This window comes from Megalopta genalis, unplaced genomic scaffold (assembly GCF_051020955.1).
Source record: "Megalopta genalis isolate 19385.01 unplaced genomic scaffold, iyMegGena1_principal scaffold0109, whole genome shotgun sequence".
In the NCBI taxonomy this organism is placed as follows: domain Eukaryota; kingdom Metazoa; phylum Arthropoda; class Insecta; order Hymenoptera; family Halictidae; genus Megalopta; species Megalopta genalis.
The window spans coordinates 182,978-200,893 of record NW_027476178.1 but is presented as its reverse complement, the minus strand read 5'-3'; the positions used below and the strand labels follow the sequence as shown (position 1 = coordinate 200,893).

Here is a 17,916-nt window from a genome sequence, read left to right as displayed (position 1 = left end):
GAAGAAATACGTCTTTTGAAATCCGACAATTGGTTATTTATCACAAGGGAAAGGGATCTTTTAACAATAAAGCAGAATTAATGGAAACAATCACGAAAATATTGTCAGAAATTCCGACTGAGTTTTGTGTTCGATTAATTGAACTTATGCCACACACACACAGATGCAATGGAGTCTTCAAATCCAAGGATTATCCAACATCTTATTAGACTGTTATGAAAACTACAGTCAATGATACATCGCTGTTTTTCATTAAAAGTGATTATATAACTTAAACGGTGTATGTTTCTATGCATTCATAAGTACCGAACAATTCTATCAGAAGCTTATACTATTTCATTCGTCCTTTCCTAATTCGATGGGATCTCGATGTTGCGGGCCATCCTTGTCCTGCTCGCCTCTAGCGTACTCGTGTTCGTATCTATTGTCTCGAATCGTCTGTTAGTCATTCCTCTGACGGCTTGATTCTTCTCGTCGGAGACCCTAAACGAGAAAGCCACTTGAGGGTGCCATAAAATAGTATTCCCTGTAATTGCTGTCGAGGACGGGAGGACTCATAAATACTGTACGATACTTTTGCAGTATATTATATAATATATCATATATCATATCACATTACGAACAAAAGATACTTCATCTTTATGTGATATTGGAGGGTCCTAATAAAATAAGTATCTTTATTCGACGTGTTTGAAATAAATAATTTTATTAGTCGAGAATTTGTCCGACAAATAAAAATACCATTTAATTATCAACACATAAATACATTATTCGAGAACAAAAACAAATCAATATTCATAGAATCGTTTTTCAAATAAAGATAGGAAAGTGTCGAATATGTGGATGCTTGGTCTCAAGTCTCCGATTATGCTTCCTAGTTTTCATTTCGGGATAATATTTTTATTTATGTAACATTACGACTAAAATACTGTTTCTATATAAATTTGCAATATACCACTATAAACATATACAAATGAAATAAAATTGCATTTCGCAAGTGTAAACAATTTTATATGAGAAAAGAGAATTTTTATAGAAATACAGTGGGATAAAATGTTAGCACACTTAACTTAAAATTATGTATATCAATAAATCAAGGAATAATATTGAATGCCTAATGTTTTGTGGCTCCATCTTTCCATTTATTAACAATCATTATTATCTACGGAGTTTCTTTATTAGTTTTTGCTCTTATTGCTCCTTCTCATCTTAAATACACTTTTGTCATTCGGAAATGTTTCGAAATTGTCTGCTATTTGCATAATGCTTGGTTATGATTTTCGCAACAATTTTCAGCGATATGACCTTGCTGATCAATCTTCGAGAAAAACATTCGCGGCATCACCCTGTTGAAAAATACAGGGTATTCCTGAAACTATATACAAACAGGCACTGGGTTATTCTTCATAAAAAAGACATGAATAAATACAGAATAACTTCCTTTTTTTTAGGATTTTGTTTTCGAAATTTTCAATCTCGATTTTCTCGAAAACTAAATCCTAAACAAAAAAATATTATTCTACACTTTTTTCATGTTTTTTTGTTTGGAATTACATGGAATCGCAACATATTACATATACATATCTTTTACATATATACGAATTTTATTAGAATTAAAATATATAGGACCCACAAAATATTTAGCAAAATATAAAAAGCAATTTTCGATTGAGTTATATATAATATATATATATATACGCGCTATAGTCACGTATAGCGTATACAGAAGGATCAGTAATCAACGCAGCCATCGAGAAAAACGTGAAAACTTAATCCAGCTACAGTACACAGTAATAGAAATAAGACGTAAATTTGTTTGAATTATTAAATTATTTTAAATAAAAAATATATCTAGGCTATTTTTCTGCAATTTGGTAGAGTTTTTTTAATATAATAGTTTATTTTTTTGTTTTGTGGAAAGCATGCTTTTTGTATCTTTTTATCTTTATTTGCAAAGTGATTCGTAAGTCTTTTAACAAAATCAGGGAAGAAAGAAATTTTGTGGCTGGAAGAAAAAACACTGCATGTCACACATGTTTTCACTTTCGAGATGTTTGTCCTTTAAAGTTCTGGCCACCAATTCCTTTCTTGGTTTTTCATTTATTGAGCTCATCGTATTTGCATAAACTGAAATTTCTTGAAATTGTAACATGTTGCGATATTCTCTACAGTCACTGAATTATGCCGCGAGATCTAGGACGCTCGGAGCGTGGGCTGAGTCGAATAGTGCCGGCCCTGAGCAACGGCGGGTGCGCGTAGGGTTTGTGCGTCTGTGCCGAGCCGTGAGTCTCGGGAGTGGGGAATGCCTCGTTTCTGGCTGAGGAAGCGATCTGCCGAGAACGAGGATCATTGTCGCGTAGACCGTAGCGTTGGGTGTTTGGAAGAAATGAGTGTAACTGTGACAATTCGAGCCGAGATTAATTCATACGGAGTGAAAGAAGATAGCCGCTAAAGACCATAGGGCAGCAGGCGAAATAATAAAGGACAGTGTTGACAACAATTGCCAGCGACCGTCCCAAAGATATGTGAAGACTAATGACCGGCCAGGAGCCGCATTCGTAACTGGGAATTTCTGGTCAGTTTTTCGGTAAGTCTCATTATCAGTACGAATTTCTCCAATTACATTTCGATGACTCTGTTACTTTCTCTCGGTTGGAGTAATTATTCGGTGCATTACGCGTATAGCGTCTCGAGAAAGCTTGTGAAATGGGAAGCACGTGTCTTCCACGTGGGCAATCGGTTCTTGCGAATATATGGCGTCGCGGCCATATTTTAGGTCGAATATCACTGTGACACGATCTTAGGGGCTATTTGCGACCATTTCGCATATTTATTGTGACTCCCATTAATATTAGGACTACTTTTAAAACGCCATAACTTGCTTATAACTGAACTAAGCAGCTTGAATTTTGTTATTGCTTAGAATGATTAAATAAAATAATATATAACGAAGATTTAAGAAATGTATTTCGTAGATCTCGGTAATTTATATTCATGTTGAAAATTTCAGCGGAATCGGTTGATTTTGGTATAAGCGGTAAACAATTCAAGATCGCAAAAATCGCAGTTTTGTCCTGATTTTTAATATTTCCGTCCAATAATTGTGAGAAAGTTGCTGTTTTAAAATTTTTTTAATGCTCGTAACTATGACCTTGCGTTAACTGATTTCGATGAAATTTTCGGCATGCATGTAACTTATCGAGATCTACAATACGTATTTTTTAAAATTTTCGTTATTATTTTCGTCTTAAAACTTAGATAGAAAAGTTAAAAACTAGAGTTTTTCAGTTTGTAACTGGTAGGTTTATTTGAAGTGCTCACCTCTTCCCATCTCTTTATACACTGCGTTCCACTCTCTTTTCTTACGATGTTTCTAATACATTTTCTTTGCAATATGTAAGCTTATTTTCTAATAAAAGGAATTAATTGTTTCTGAAGCGTCTATTAATTTCAAATTTTTCTTCACTACAAAGCACCACTCTTTTTCTCTTTTCGTTTGATTTGTGAGAAGACGTAATGAGAATATATGTTCTGGACGAATCACATAGATACAAGTAACAGAAATAAATCGTTACTTATCTTACATTCTACGCAGAAAGACTATGTTAGAATTTCTAACTAAGAAACAAAAACAGTGTGTTGTATAATGGGTATATCGCGTAGACTGGAGTTGGATAAGAGGAGCATCGTACCTGACATCCAATTGTTGGTAACGGGTTACTATGTTGGATAAACACAGTCCAGATAAATGGTGTTTTACTAGTTCTTCTATCATTAGTCTTTATTTAAGATCGATGTCATTTTAAAATCTCTATTTTATACGATTTTATGATTTGTTTATAGTATGTATTTTTTTTGTTGCAACTTGAATGTCCGAATTATATATAATATATATTATATATTACCAAATATTTCAAGATTTACTGAAAAGTATTTATTTAATATTAATGTTTTACAAGTACTGTATAAACAAGGATTCGGACCTGGACAAGCTAATCAGAATTGCTTTGGAACCGTATTTTATTAGGCTTTCTTCAATTTATTTTCTTTATTACATCACCGCTCAATGCTTCATCCTGTAACAAATGATAAAATGTCATGGTTAATAATAAATCAAAGACCTATACGTATAAACTGTGAATCGTTTAATAGAGTTCGATGATGTATCTGCGCTGTTGTCTGTTTTTGAGTTGAAGTAAATTACCTCTCAGATGTTACACCAACAGAACTTTTATGACTCATTATTTCTATCGGTTTCTTTGGTTTTGTTACATGCTCCACTGCCATTAGCTTTATCTGTTTTTCCGCTTCATCTTCATCGTTACTACTACTGTCAATAACTATTATCTCGTCATTATTAAAGGGTTTTACCGGTCTATTAGCGAATAATGTTTGCATCTATAAAATAGTATGCGAAATATAAAATATATAAATATAAAATAGCATCTGTCAAATCTAATAGTATATTATCATTTTTAGATAAGTTTGTTTGCAAGTATACATATATTTCTGTTTTTTCTTTTTGTGCTTTCTTCTTTCTCTTATCACAACAACTTTTAACTTCTTTCCTGATATTTCCAATATCTGCAGTTGTTCCACTAGTTTCCAAACATGCCACAAGTTTTTTTTATTTCACGGCTATATGTACAGAATTAATAGTAACAATACAATCGAGCTTATAATGGCAAATCAATATTTTGAAATATTACATTGTATATGCTTTACCTCTGTAGGTTATTAAAAGCGTTAGTGTTATTTTTGTTAACAAATTTACCTAATGCTTTATTTAGATCATTCACTGTTAGTATTGTTCATAGGTTTTTACTTTCATCCAAACTGATGAAACGATGATCTTTTTAGTTTTGCTTGTATGGTTTCCACAAAACCTTAATTCTCCTAATTAAAAAACCAAACAAATTTTACCTTCTAGCACCTTGTAGAATATCGCAATTTTTGTTTATCTCAGTATAGCCCATAATCTCAGCCATATCCTGGAGTTCATCACTAATACCGTCAAAATCAAGCGACAATCGCTTCTTACCGGAACTTCTTGTTTTACAGAATACAATTAATTCGTGAGGATTAGCAACTTTATCACAATATTTCTGTGCCAATCTAAAATATACATATTATTTATTTCCGTTTATTACTTGTATTCGTTAATGTACTAATAGAATCTTACCTCGTCGAATCGAACCGTTCTTTATCTTTCAAGTAAATTACTTTCAATCGAATATACGGCAAGACCGGTTGCTTCGGCTGATTTGACAATTGTTCCGCAGTACTAGGAATTAATTCATTTTCTATGCGTCGGTCGACGAAATTAAAAATTGATTCTGATAGCGATCTATCATTGTTACTTTTTATATTCGTATCATTAAAGACCAGAGTGTCAAACACAAATGGTCTAACGGTTTTTAATTTCAATTTCTTCAACTTAAACTTATTACCGTTTACGCTAAGCATGCCAATGTGTTTGGCCTTCGATTCGCCCTCGCATAAAGAAATCGCAACCTGTACGTGCGTTTCTTAAGCAGTAGTTTCTTATTTTTTATGCATCATAATTAATAAATAAATCTGAAAATATACCTGTTTGAGAAATGTAGTATTGTCTTTTAGAGATAAACATGTGTGTGATACGACATTCGTGTTCCCCTCCCCACACGACAAAGTCAACAAAAGAGGGAAGGTGGGCTTCCGAAGTATATCCACGTTTAAGACATGGTGCACGCTTTTTATGTAAAACAAACAAATTAAAGCATTTCACCTATGAATGAAAATCGTTTGCATTAAAAAAAAGGAAAGATCTCTCAATACATACATGGATCTCTTATCATCAGTGGAGGAATGATCATCTTAGGGGTGGCTGTCCATTTTCCAAAATAATTTATGGAACCAGACACAGACAACAAGTCCGTTGGCCCATTTATTCCACAACCTATAATTTTGATTATAATTACTAATGGCTGAATCACAGTGTTGAAAAATCACTGTACTTAAACTATTAATATTATATTTCTTACTTGGATGGTCATTTTTTTCCCGTGAATGGAAAATATTGGCATGTCAATATTAAAATTTGGATCCTAAAAATTTATAGTTTCAAAAGTACAGTGTGGGGATGTTAATTCTGGCTCGCTCAAAAATTGAATGTTAATTGCTCTGATGAAATGGCAATAATTAATATTTGTCGTACTTCAAATATCATCTTATATTGATATTATCATATCTTGCTAACCTGGGACCCATATAGTATTTATTTAACAATTCCATACATTTTAATTCATCAGAAGTTGTTGGTTTCGCATCGTAAAATGAATCTCCACAATGAAGTATAAGGTCGACATTTTTTCCCTTGCTACACACATTGAAGTATTTCTTCAAAAGTATTAAAGCTTTTATCCGTTGACTCTCCTGCTTGTATAAATTAATTATTTTCAGTATATCTGAGTACATTTCATGATAATTGGACATTTGAAAAAGATTGAAAACGAAAGAAAAAAGTTTCTTTTTTATACGGCCGGGATCAGAGCTCGACTTCACTGCGTAGGAACTCTGGCACGTGGCCATTTAAGACCATTTGTATTTGACACTCTGGTCTTTAATGGTACGAATATAAAAAGTAACAATGACAGATCGCTATCGGAATCAGTTTTTAATTTCGTCGACCGACGCATAGAAAATGAATTAATCCCTAATACTGCGGAACAATTGTCAAATCATCCGAAGTAACCGGTCTTGCCGTATATTCGATTGAAAGTAATTTACTTGAAAAATAAATTCAACCTCGACATAACCATAACGAAAATTTAATAAATGTTTTTGGTAGATCTCGTAATATCAATTACGAGTTACAACAAATTAAAGATCGCAGAAATCGCAGTTTTATCACGATTTTCACCAAGAACTGTATGAAATCTGCAGTTTTTAAAATCTTGCAACACCTGTAGCTCGACTCTGGTTTAACCGATGTCGATCAAATTTTCAGCACGCATATAAGTTACCGAAATCTACAAGAGGGTATTTTCTAAATTTTCGTTATAGGCTCAGATAAAAAAGTTAAAAATCGAGGTTTTTTAATTTCTTCTTTTCATTCCAAGTAATAGCAAAATTAAAAGAAAGCTTTTTAGTCATCGTCTGGTAGACTAATCTCTCTGTCGCCTAAAAAAATTCAAGTCATTTAGTTCAGTTTTGAAAAAGTAATTGCGTTTTAAATGGTGTACGAACACTTTTATGGGCCACTATATATCTATATAAGTTTGTACCAACTACTGCTTTCAATCAGGAAGTGGGATAAATGAATTCGACAACTAAATAGACTGGTAAAAGATAGTATATTACAAGCCTTTGGTATATACAATTGCATGTATGTGAGTGTAGCGCGGATTCTAGATCGCGCTCTCACTTTGTCGCACTGAGTCGGGGAAGGCTTATAACCTTGTAACGATATACGTATTGGCCCGCTTTTGGTCGCGTTTGGGCGTTTTATATACCAAAATTTTTTTTGAAAAATGGTAATGGGGATGTTCATATTTGCTTCGGTCCCAGAAAATTCGTCATCGCACTTCTCCAAAGGGGGGTACATAGTTCACAATATATATAAAGAGCGAACCCGCCGACTGGTGCCAGCGGGTGTATGCTCCCCTCCCTCCTTAGATGAAACATGTAAATGATTCTTTCAGTCCTTTCTGAGGGCGTACACCTTACACAGATCGCAGATCCCTGACTCCACCACCGATCCAACCCTTTTTCTCGACACTGTTTCCTCTGGTTCGGTTTGGATTGCTTGGTTTTTGATCCTTTCGATCCTGGTCTGGGTAGCTCTTCCCGTGCATGTTTTTCTTTATCCCGATTTGAAATTTTTAGAAAAATACATCTTCCTGTCATGTTTATGTTAAATATGTTATGTTAAATTATGTTCAATTAAATAATCTTAGCAGATCCCCGTTTGCTACGTTCAATTGGCTCTAACTATTTATGACGATGATTTATGGATTATATGTGTTTTTCTTTTTATATATGTGCGTGTGTTGCTGTTAACGGTCATGATGCTACCACTGAGTGACCACATCAATGGCCTTGCCATTTTTTAATTGCTGTAATGTCTCCAGTTACATTTCGAAATATGTATTCTTCGATGCATTCTCGGCATCGAATAGTGTTTGGTGTTTCCAGGATTACAGAACCATATCCTTCACAATGACAATCTGCCTCACTTATGTGGTTTCCTGCGATGGTATGCCAGCAGCCTTCAGGAAATAATTCTCTTTCTTCTGCTGCCACCCCCGAGACCAACATTTTTCACACAATTTGTATTCTTCAGCTTCAAACACGAGTTAGATTTTCCTTATACATTGGCATTATTAAGAGATCCTCGCGCACCTCTGGATAATCAGCGGGATTTACTTCATCCTGAAAGTGATTCCAATTTTTAATTTGTGTCGCACGAACTATCGAAGACGAAGGAGTGTTTTAATTTATCCTGATGTTTCGCGATTAGGTGTCCGGTCGCATCTGTTTTTAAAATTGCATTATTTATATCCGACACTTACTATCTCGTATGGCCCGATGTAACGTGGATCGAATTTGCTTGTTTCAGATTCTTTTTACACATGGACGTATTACTCCACCATAAGTTATGTCGGATTAGCTCACTCATCGTAATATAGCTTGTAACGTAATCAAATAAGATCCGCAAGTCGGCATATTTTTTTCTGAGGGGAACACACTACTGGCTGTTTTGTGGTTTTCCCGAAGATTAATTCGTGGGGTGTGAAATTCGTAGCTTCGTGAACGGAGGTATTTATATGAAATCATGGCAAATGGTAAGTAGAGGTCCCATTCTTCATATGACTCGATGTATTGTTTTAGATATTCTGTTAATACAATATATGACTCCTTTTTAACAATCCATCTCGGCAACATGTAACATCAGTTTCCCAAGAAACTAGTGCTTTCATCTATCGAAATGGATTTTGTTGTCCCACGTATTGCAATGAAATGACTCGCGGACGCGACAGCTACTATCATGGCTTTAATATCTGATAAAGCAACTGTTAACCAATACTTTTTTAAATTGTCTCGCATAGTTAAAATGTAGCGATTTCCATTGATTGTTGTTGGAAGTAGTCCAAATGTGTCCATGGCATGTTCGTCAAAAGGTTCCAGAGGTGTGTCCGTAATAATTACGGGTTGACGGGTTTTTGTTCTGATAAGTGAACGAATGAATTCTTGTGAATCTTTTCTCATTTCAGGGCAGTGATATTTTTCCTTTAACCCTTTCGGTACGGAGGACCTGGCCGCGGTTATACATTCGTGGAACGATGAAGTTTTCCGCGAGAGTGGTTGCACTGTCCGACAGCGTAAGCCGCGAAAACATGTTTTGCGGCATTCATAGAAATGAAAATAGAAAATAGAAGCGTGATTGACACTAAACTTTTCATTCGGACCGCGACATCGGTGACTGACGCGGAATTTAAAGTGTTTAAAAAACATTTCTAAAATGTTTATACTGCTTTGTCGTAACCTAAACCAATCCTCGGCAAAAAACCGATTTCGACGGAATCTTATCTCGCGGATCAGATGGAAAGATAGACAAAACAGGCATGGCGCTTAACGTTTTAGAATCATATCTTTTTCTTGACAGTACATTAATTAAAGTAAATGGCATCGATATAAATGATATGGTCCAATATCACAAAATTAAAATAAATAACAAAACTAATAGTGTAACATAATAAATAATAAAACTAATAGTGAAATATAATCAACGACAAAACTAATAGTGTAACTTGGTGTGATAGTTTTCGAAACAAGGTGAAACGCACAAGCCCACGCCACCAGCCGCACATACAACACATCTTTGTTTTCGATTTTTCTCCCCCGACTGATGATATATCGAAGGAAAATGTCTCCCTGTGAGCCTTGTGGGATAATTACTTCCTGACCTGCTGCACCGATAATATTCATGATTCTTGTGTGTGTGGTATTTTTCTAATATTTCCTTAATCAACTGAAGGTGAAATTTCGCCATTGAGATTTGTTTTTTTTTGTGGTGTGCTTATATAGGCAGAATGCGTTCCACACGCGCATTTGCGATACAACTTTAAACTTTTGCGAGTTGCATCGATAGTACTTATCACCATATCTGATTTATCGATTGTACCCATTGAAGAGTTATAATCTATTACGCCTTTGTAGAGGAGTAGACTTTCGTCTATACATAACCGCTGGTATGGCTGGAATGCATTGTTAAATGATGTTCGTAGCATTTCCACTACTTCATTTATTTTGTGTAAACGATCAGCAGTGTGACCGACTATGTCCGTAAAATGCAACATTTTCAATAATGAAAAGTAGCGATCTCTACTCATAATTTGACTGAATATATCGCTTCGGAGAAGCTTATCTTTAGACCAATATTCATTTAAGGATAGCTTTTTGGTTCGCGTCATTAATAACGACGCAGCAATAAAACAATATAATTCATCCACTTCCATCCCTTCTGAAGCGTTCAAGTGATCCCTTTTGAGCTGTCGACACCAGTAATTGTTTGTTTTTTTCCACAATAAATTTAACTAAATCTTCAGAAAAAAGCAGTCTGAAGTAATCCAAAATTCTCGACGAACGATTTAAATTGTTCCCAACTACTCCCGAATGATGTGGCGTAAAATCATGAATTTTTGGACTAAGCTTCTTTGATGTCCATTTGATGCTAGAAGGAGTATCAATTCGTACTTCAGACTTTTCTGCTTCTTCAGATTCTGAGGTGCTAAGTACACGTGCTCGATTGTTCTTCCTTTTGCGAAATGCTAAATTATATTCATTTTCTTCATCAGAATCACTTTTGGAATCAATGATTTCGTTTATCCATTGTTCTCCTTTCAAGCGTTTTACACTCATCCTGAAGGGAGCTAAATTCAAATTGTAAGTTACACATTCAAAAAATTAACGATATAAGCAAACATTCCAATTTGTTTTTCGTAGTTTATCTATATATAATAAAACATATATATTTAAGGCATGCCCACATAACTTTCCGTGGATGCCGCCAATAGGCGGCGGTAGTATCGAAAGGGTTAATTGATTTAAGGTTTCCGTAACACCCTTGTGACCTTCGATTAATCTACTGCGAGCTTCTCTTCTATTAATTTTCATCGAATTTCTTCTGCTGGTGTGACAATGTTATCCGTGTTCGTAGGTTGTGGCAAAACTGGACTAGTATCTGGTTCGTCTCCATCAGTTGAATTGCTGTTCTCCTGGGATGAAGATTCCTAATCAGGTATAGACTAAGTTATACTTGGTTCTCTGATCTTGGCAGGTGACATTATTGGTAGGTGAAATGGCGTAGATGAGGCGTCTGGGAGATCGTAGGTGAGTGTTGTTTGCATCATTGTTTCTTCTAATCTTGGCTTCGCTGTTATCACAGTTTCATATATCGAATTGCGTTTGAAAAAGATGCTTAGGTCGTCGATATAGTTATTTGGCTATTTGGATCTTTGGCTCTCATCGAGAGTGTAGGTTGTGAATGACTTAAATGAATTTAACGCTGTCTTAAATTCCCACGTTTTCGACGTTATGTTCGACGTTCCTTTCCTATGGCTGAATAATTATTCTTGAGCGAATTCAAAGTACGTGAAAGATAAGCTATGAAAGATATGTCAGGAATGTTCTTCGTATGTCACACTTCCAGTGAGCATTTTCTATGACTTCAATCAACTTTCTACTTGACGTTATTAAAACCCCAGAGTAACCATGAGAAGAAAATAAAATAAAACATTTGTCTACAAATTCCTATTAAAATTTGGACGAAACACGCAATAGAAATTACAAAAATATTAGTTTGCATATCTGCCTAAGTATTCTCCATGTTTTTTATTATGTTGATGTTAGAATACTCTGGGGATGATTAAAGTAAATTGTTCTTTATTATTAACATTAATACTCTACATTTAACACTATAACTAATTAACTATCCCATTAGAAGTGCCCTCGCACGCTTCCACTGCGCCACTCTGCTCATTCATCCTGCGCATGCTCACTCACTTGTTTATTCAAAGTATGATTTAATTGGCTATTCCAACAGTTGACTTCTATGTCTAGACATTTTCGGAATAATAGAGAATGTTACCTTTCATCTTTTGTAATACACTGGTTTATATACACTTGACTAAACCAATTTCACACTAACCGATGATTTTCGAAAAAGAATTTCATAATTTTGGTATTTTAACCAGTTATCTGTGGAATTTAGTTTCAAAAGATCACCACAGGGTGCGGAATTAAAAACAAGCAACGACGTGTATACACGTCGAACGCAGAGCAAATGGTACTGTTACACATTTTACGAAAAACGAGGAAGGATTACATTTTTATTTGTCAAATAAACTAACAATTCGTTTCTAAATACGTTATTCTTACTAAGAGCTTGAAAATTGTCAAAAAATAATAAAATACATAAGCAAGAAAAATTGAAGATAGCAAGAATAAACAAAAAAAATAAGGAAATAGAGAGAGAGTATATGCAAAAATTCCAAATATATCCGGACTGACTTTCACATAGAACAAAAAGCTTTATGCCAAAACGGCTCCTTTTAGAAGGAATATATTGTCTCCATGACAAACGTCCTTTCCATGATAAGAGGCACTCATCAACACAAATATCTTGAGTTGGAATATATAAACTCTTGCATTTGTGTTGGATATTTTTCACAACACATTCAATTTTAGAAATTTTGCTCGCACTGATCAAATTTCTATTATCTGCAAAATGCAAAAATTTGCAAAGGAGTAAAAACCTTTCTGCAGTCAACACTTTCGTAAAAAAAAGGTGTTGATACACTTTCTCTTCTCGAAAAATACATTTGTAGTGTTGGCTTTCTTATGATACCCTGCAATATCAACATTGCGATAAAACATCTCATTTTATTATAATTTGTCGAATACCAATTCTTCATTCTTGATCGTGGCTTCAAAGTGCGATTTTCAACATAATGTTGTGCATACAAATTCGTTTGTTCCACAATAATGGATATGAATTCATTATCTAATAATTTATCCAAATAAAATAAACAATTGTTTCTTGATGATCTAGGCACATCAAACTGTTGTCCGGACTTTCCAGAAAAACCAAATGGCGCCCTATTATTTTCTTCTGTTTTCCATTCAGAATGTTTGGTTTGGTTCTCTTCTTCTGATTGACTGTCACCGGAAGGTTCGTCATCCAATTTGGATGCACTGGAAGAAGAATCCTCTTCTGACTCATTTTCGCTAGAGCAATCCTCTTCGGTGTCATCACTCTTGTTTTCGTCAGAAGACGAAATAAGACAAGGCACACTTCTTCGCTTTCTGATGTGTAAAATTTCGCCACTATCACTATCTGAATCATCCATCTGGAGGGTAAAATTTAGCCGTTTATTGTATTATTATTATTATTATTATTATTATTATTATTATTATTATTATTATTATTATTATTATTATTATTGTCGCAGACATAACTTCATACCTGCATAAAGTTATGGAAGTCATAGTCTCGACTGCATAAAAATACAATCATTTTACCGCCCATGTTTTTGAACAATAAAGCAGTTGATAATTATTTATACATATTTAGTATTTTTCATACTTACTTTGTCTTATACTTTATTTGGTAATAACTATGAAAATAAACCCTTTACTTGAGACGCTTCGGAAGCAAGAAAGGGAGAGCTTTTGTTCGAATAGTTCGGATTGTTTCGTTCGTACTGTTTTTCGAATTCCCTGTCTTGTGTAAAAAATGTATAAGACTTTACGTCGCAGAGCACTGCTAACTGCTGACGCGGTTTCTCCGCAAATCAACGCTGCCCGTCCAAATTGCGGGTTACGTGTGTAATTAGTTTTGATACGCGAGCCCCCCTCCATATGAAATACATAGCGGTCGTATTGGTAATATAAAGGGAACATATCACGAAATAATATTCGTATTACATTTTATTGAGATTTCGAGTTTTCATAGTGAATGGTAATTTTTTATTTTACACGACGAGTATACACGTCAACCGCACCGCAGTAGAGGTTTGGTCCGACGTGTATACACGTCGAGCGCACTTAACTGGTTAAATAATGTTGTACACATAATAAATCTCATAGGTGTACTTTAAAAGTAGCTGAAATAATTCTTTTTAATGATAATATAATAATTTAAATCTCTGTAGTTTCGGGAAAATACTCTTTATATTATACTATATTGTAGTACCACATAGTGTTTGTTTTAATTAGTTTCATTTAATCTGATCTTATCTTTATTAATAAATATTTAGCGCCATTTATAAAACTTACATTTGTAGGATAGCAATGCATAAATGCCAGCTGTAAACGTGATCATTTTTTTCTATCATTATACTCGAGGTAGGAAAGTTAATTCTTAATTCTATTAATTCAAATGAATTCTGCAGTATTTATGGAGTATTTTTTTATTTCAATAGATCCTTTTGGACATATGTCGCAGAATGTAGCCATCGTTCAGTGATGGTTCGTGAAAGAAATTATTCGTAATGAGACTTAATTCTGTTTGTACTATGCACAGTATTGAACTATAAGAATTATACATATATCTGTTTGAACTGTTAACGAACACGGTAACATAAAGTGTATTTGTATGTATTATAATTAGTTTGCTCGAAAAAATTTGAACGCAAATTGTTATATTAAGCTTAATGTACTATTCATAACTCCTACTATCGTATAGTTTAAAGCTAACGAGAAGACTTTTGCGACGAACGTGTCCGCACTGTGTATAGTCGCCTTCTCGTCAAATCTGAATAATGCATATAGCAGCTTGAGTACGAATCATGCATAATTAAAGTGTGGATAGTAAAGTATTACTATACTACTTTCATGCATGCTATAGCGAAGACAATCTGCAAAATTGACATCACTTCTGTCATCATTTTCTTAAATCGTGGGTTTAAACATCAATGTAGAGTGTTATCAGAATCTGAATCATAATAATGTTTTATGTGAAATATTATATAATAGAATGAACCATCTACATCTGTATTTACGTAACCGGAGGATGAAGTTTTGGAAATATGTAGTACCCGGGAAGGTTTATAAAGTGCAGAAATAAGTTAAATGTTCGACAATTTCCAAAATTACTAGTTTGTTGTTCTTCTCAAAATTTCCAAATATGTTGCAAATGTATCTTTTCGTTGGGAAGGATGAATTGGAGGAAGGATTGGAAGGATGGATTGGATAGTGGACTGTATGGTAAACAACGCTGGTGTAGTAACACTAAATATATTTTAACCAATAAGATTTGTACAGAGGAGGTTAATGTACAATAGAATGATGAAATGTGATGATGTGTCGTGAAGGTCATGAATGATACGATTAAGCGATCAATTTATGGCTACAAAGCTGTATCGAAATTTGCAAGCGCAGTTGATTGTTAGCGAAGCTAACAAAGCTAAAGAATTACAAGCGTAACTACATGCATCTACGTAACAGTAGCTGATAACTGATGACAAATGAAAACTAGCCACGGTCGCGGTGTGAGCGCCTATTTATTTCGTTGTGAATATTGAAAACTAAGAAGCACTGAACGTTCGTTACAGTGCACGAGGGCAATGCCCTAACGAACAGCGCTGCATGGGAAACGACGGAAAATAGATAATGGATTTGATATTGGGATTATTGGAAGGATAGCAACGATACAATACATTGCAACGATACAAACAGAAGACTGCTTGACGTGTTTAGTACGGGTTGTCTACCTCGACCGGCGTCGAGCTCGAACATTTGAGCTCGACTTAATGTAAAAGAGCTACCGTCGCGCTAGAGTTCTTATGCATCGATCCAAGTGATACCAGTAAAGAGGAGGTACTCGACTGGCGATCTAAAATTGATCGATTTGATTTTAGACACACGGGGCTATTTTCTTCAGTGTACTGGATCTGTATTGGAAAATTTATAGTTGGGTCGGGTTGTTGCTTGACAAATTTCCAATATTCGGAATCAGCAACGGAATCGCCAACATCTAATTTCACCACAAATGAAGAGTTGCATTAAATGGAACTGATTGTGAATACTCTATTTTTGATTACTACAGAGCTGTGTGCATTCTTGGTAGTGTGCGGAACATTTCTTGTACTAGACGCGCACAAAATAGCTAAAAGTTTCTGTAATGGTTATAATATGGAATGAAGAAAGCAGTTATGTTATTCATAGAAACCAAATTATTCGAAATGCATTAATGATAGTACTACAGCTTGGTTTCAGTAGTCGAAGACAATTATGGCTGGGCTATTAATTATCTCATATCTTTTGATATTGGAGCGATGCTTCTCTAAGTATTAATTATAGGCAAATATAGCCATTTTCAAAGAATGATAAGTTAACTTCACAACTATCAATCTCAATTTTCAAAGTATTTGGGAATAATTGCTGATTAATTCTAGGTTACAAAATTTCAAATAGTGTGATGTACATAACAAGAAATGTAACCTGCACAGTGGATACATTTTCAATAAACGGGCAACAAATATTAATCACATAATGAAAAATACCAAGATTGCACGATTCCTAGTAAACATTCAAGAGGAAATATAGAAAGCAGGAATTTGCTTGCTTGAAGATTTACGTCTTTATCGTCAACAAAAACCGATTGGATCAATATGGAGATTGAGTGATGCAGTTTTCATGTCAAGATTCACGCCAGTGTTCAGCAGATATCTAGAAGACTAGTTCTTCTGCTTGAGACTTTGTATGCGAGGATTTGAGGATTGATTTTATATCTTTCATACCGAACTTTCCTGAATTTGGTTAACAGTCTGAAACATTTACTTCTCGGGGTGAACGGGATCGGAAGTGTTTGTGCGAAGTCGTGTATATTATCTATGAATCAAATTGTGCAGTAATGACACCAAAAGTCATGGAGAAGCAAACTTGAAATCTGAATCGGTAATTTTTATTTACTCGTCATTATTTGCTGTTGCCTTCCATTAATTAAAAGCTTGCAACCATATTTGGATAACAAGCAATACAGCTTCAGAGGATTGATTGCCTTGCTACTTATTTCTACATTCAAATCCTACTGCTACTAGAGATATTGCTTTCTTGAGTACGTTGATCAATTTACTGTTCGATTCTGACACGATTAAATCAAATACTCTAGATTTATAAAAATCCATGTTCATATGATCAATTTGGAACATTCATTCGATGAAATTGATAATGCAGATTTTCTAGTTGTAGCAACTTTTGCGAGGATATAACCTTGTTGTTGTCTATTAAGTAAGCTGCAAAGTTAAAAAATAGGTATGTCGAATCTTTTCGAGCAAACTCAAGCATTTATAGTATTGCAGAGTTAATGCAATTAATAAACTTATTTCTGAGGTTTTATTGGCTTAAACAGGTCTATGATTTATATGGGACAGTATTTATCGCAGTTGTTCTTGTGAAATTGAATCGTGTTGTATATTATGTGCTTGAGTACGAACGCTGTGTATTTCGAACCTGCAAGTTAGTACTAAAAGACTCGGTCAGGAAAGAAATTTTTCATTCTTATTGGAGGTTTTGTAAACGTTTTTAAAAAAGACAGAAATGGTAAATATTTATTGTTTATACATATAACAGTGCAATACATTTCTCGCAATATTTTGGGTCGTAACATTCCAATTTCAAAAAATCCTTCTCGCTAACATTGTTTTTATGTGAAATGAAGTTATTTGCATAATTTATTTAGGACAGTAATATATTTTATTTAGGACAGTAATTTAAATAGTTAGAATATTCAAAAATCTTATTTCTCTATAATCAGAAATAATAAATTAGTTTTGATATAATTAATCAAGTTAATGCGAATGAACTCCTGGGGCGAATTTTACTTCTGTATTATATCGTATTCTATAGATGCTATTTTTATCGCTACTATAT

At 34.3% G+C, this 17,916-nt stretch overlaps 1 long non-coding RNA gene across 1 annotated transcript; it reads left to right on the top strand.

The window, feature by feature from the left end:
- Positions 1-8,751: 8,751 nt before the first annotated feature.
- LOC143262302 (uncharacterized) lies at positions 8,752-11,668 on the top strand. Its single transcript, XR_013036156.1, has 2 exons — positions 8,752-9,170; positions 9,255-11,668. It is a non-coding gene; the product is annotated as an uncharacterized LOC143262302 (long non-coding RNA).
- Positions 11,669-17,916: the final 6,248 nt, after the last annotated feature.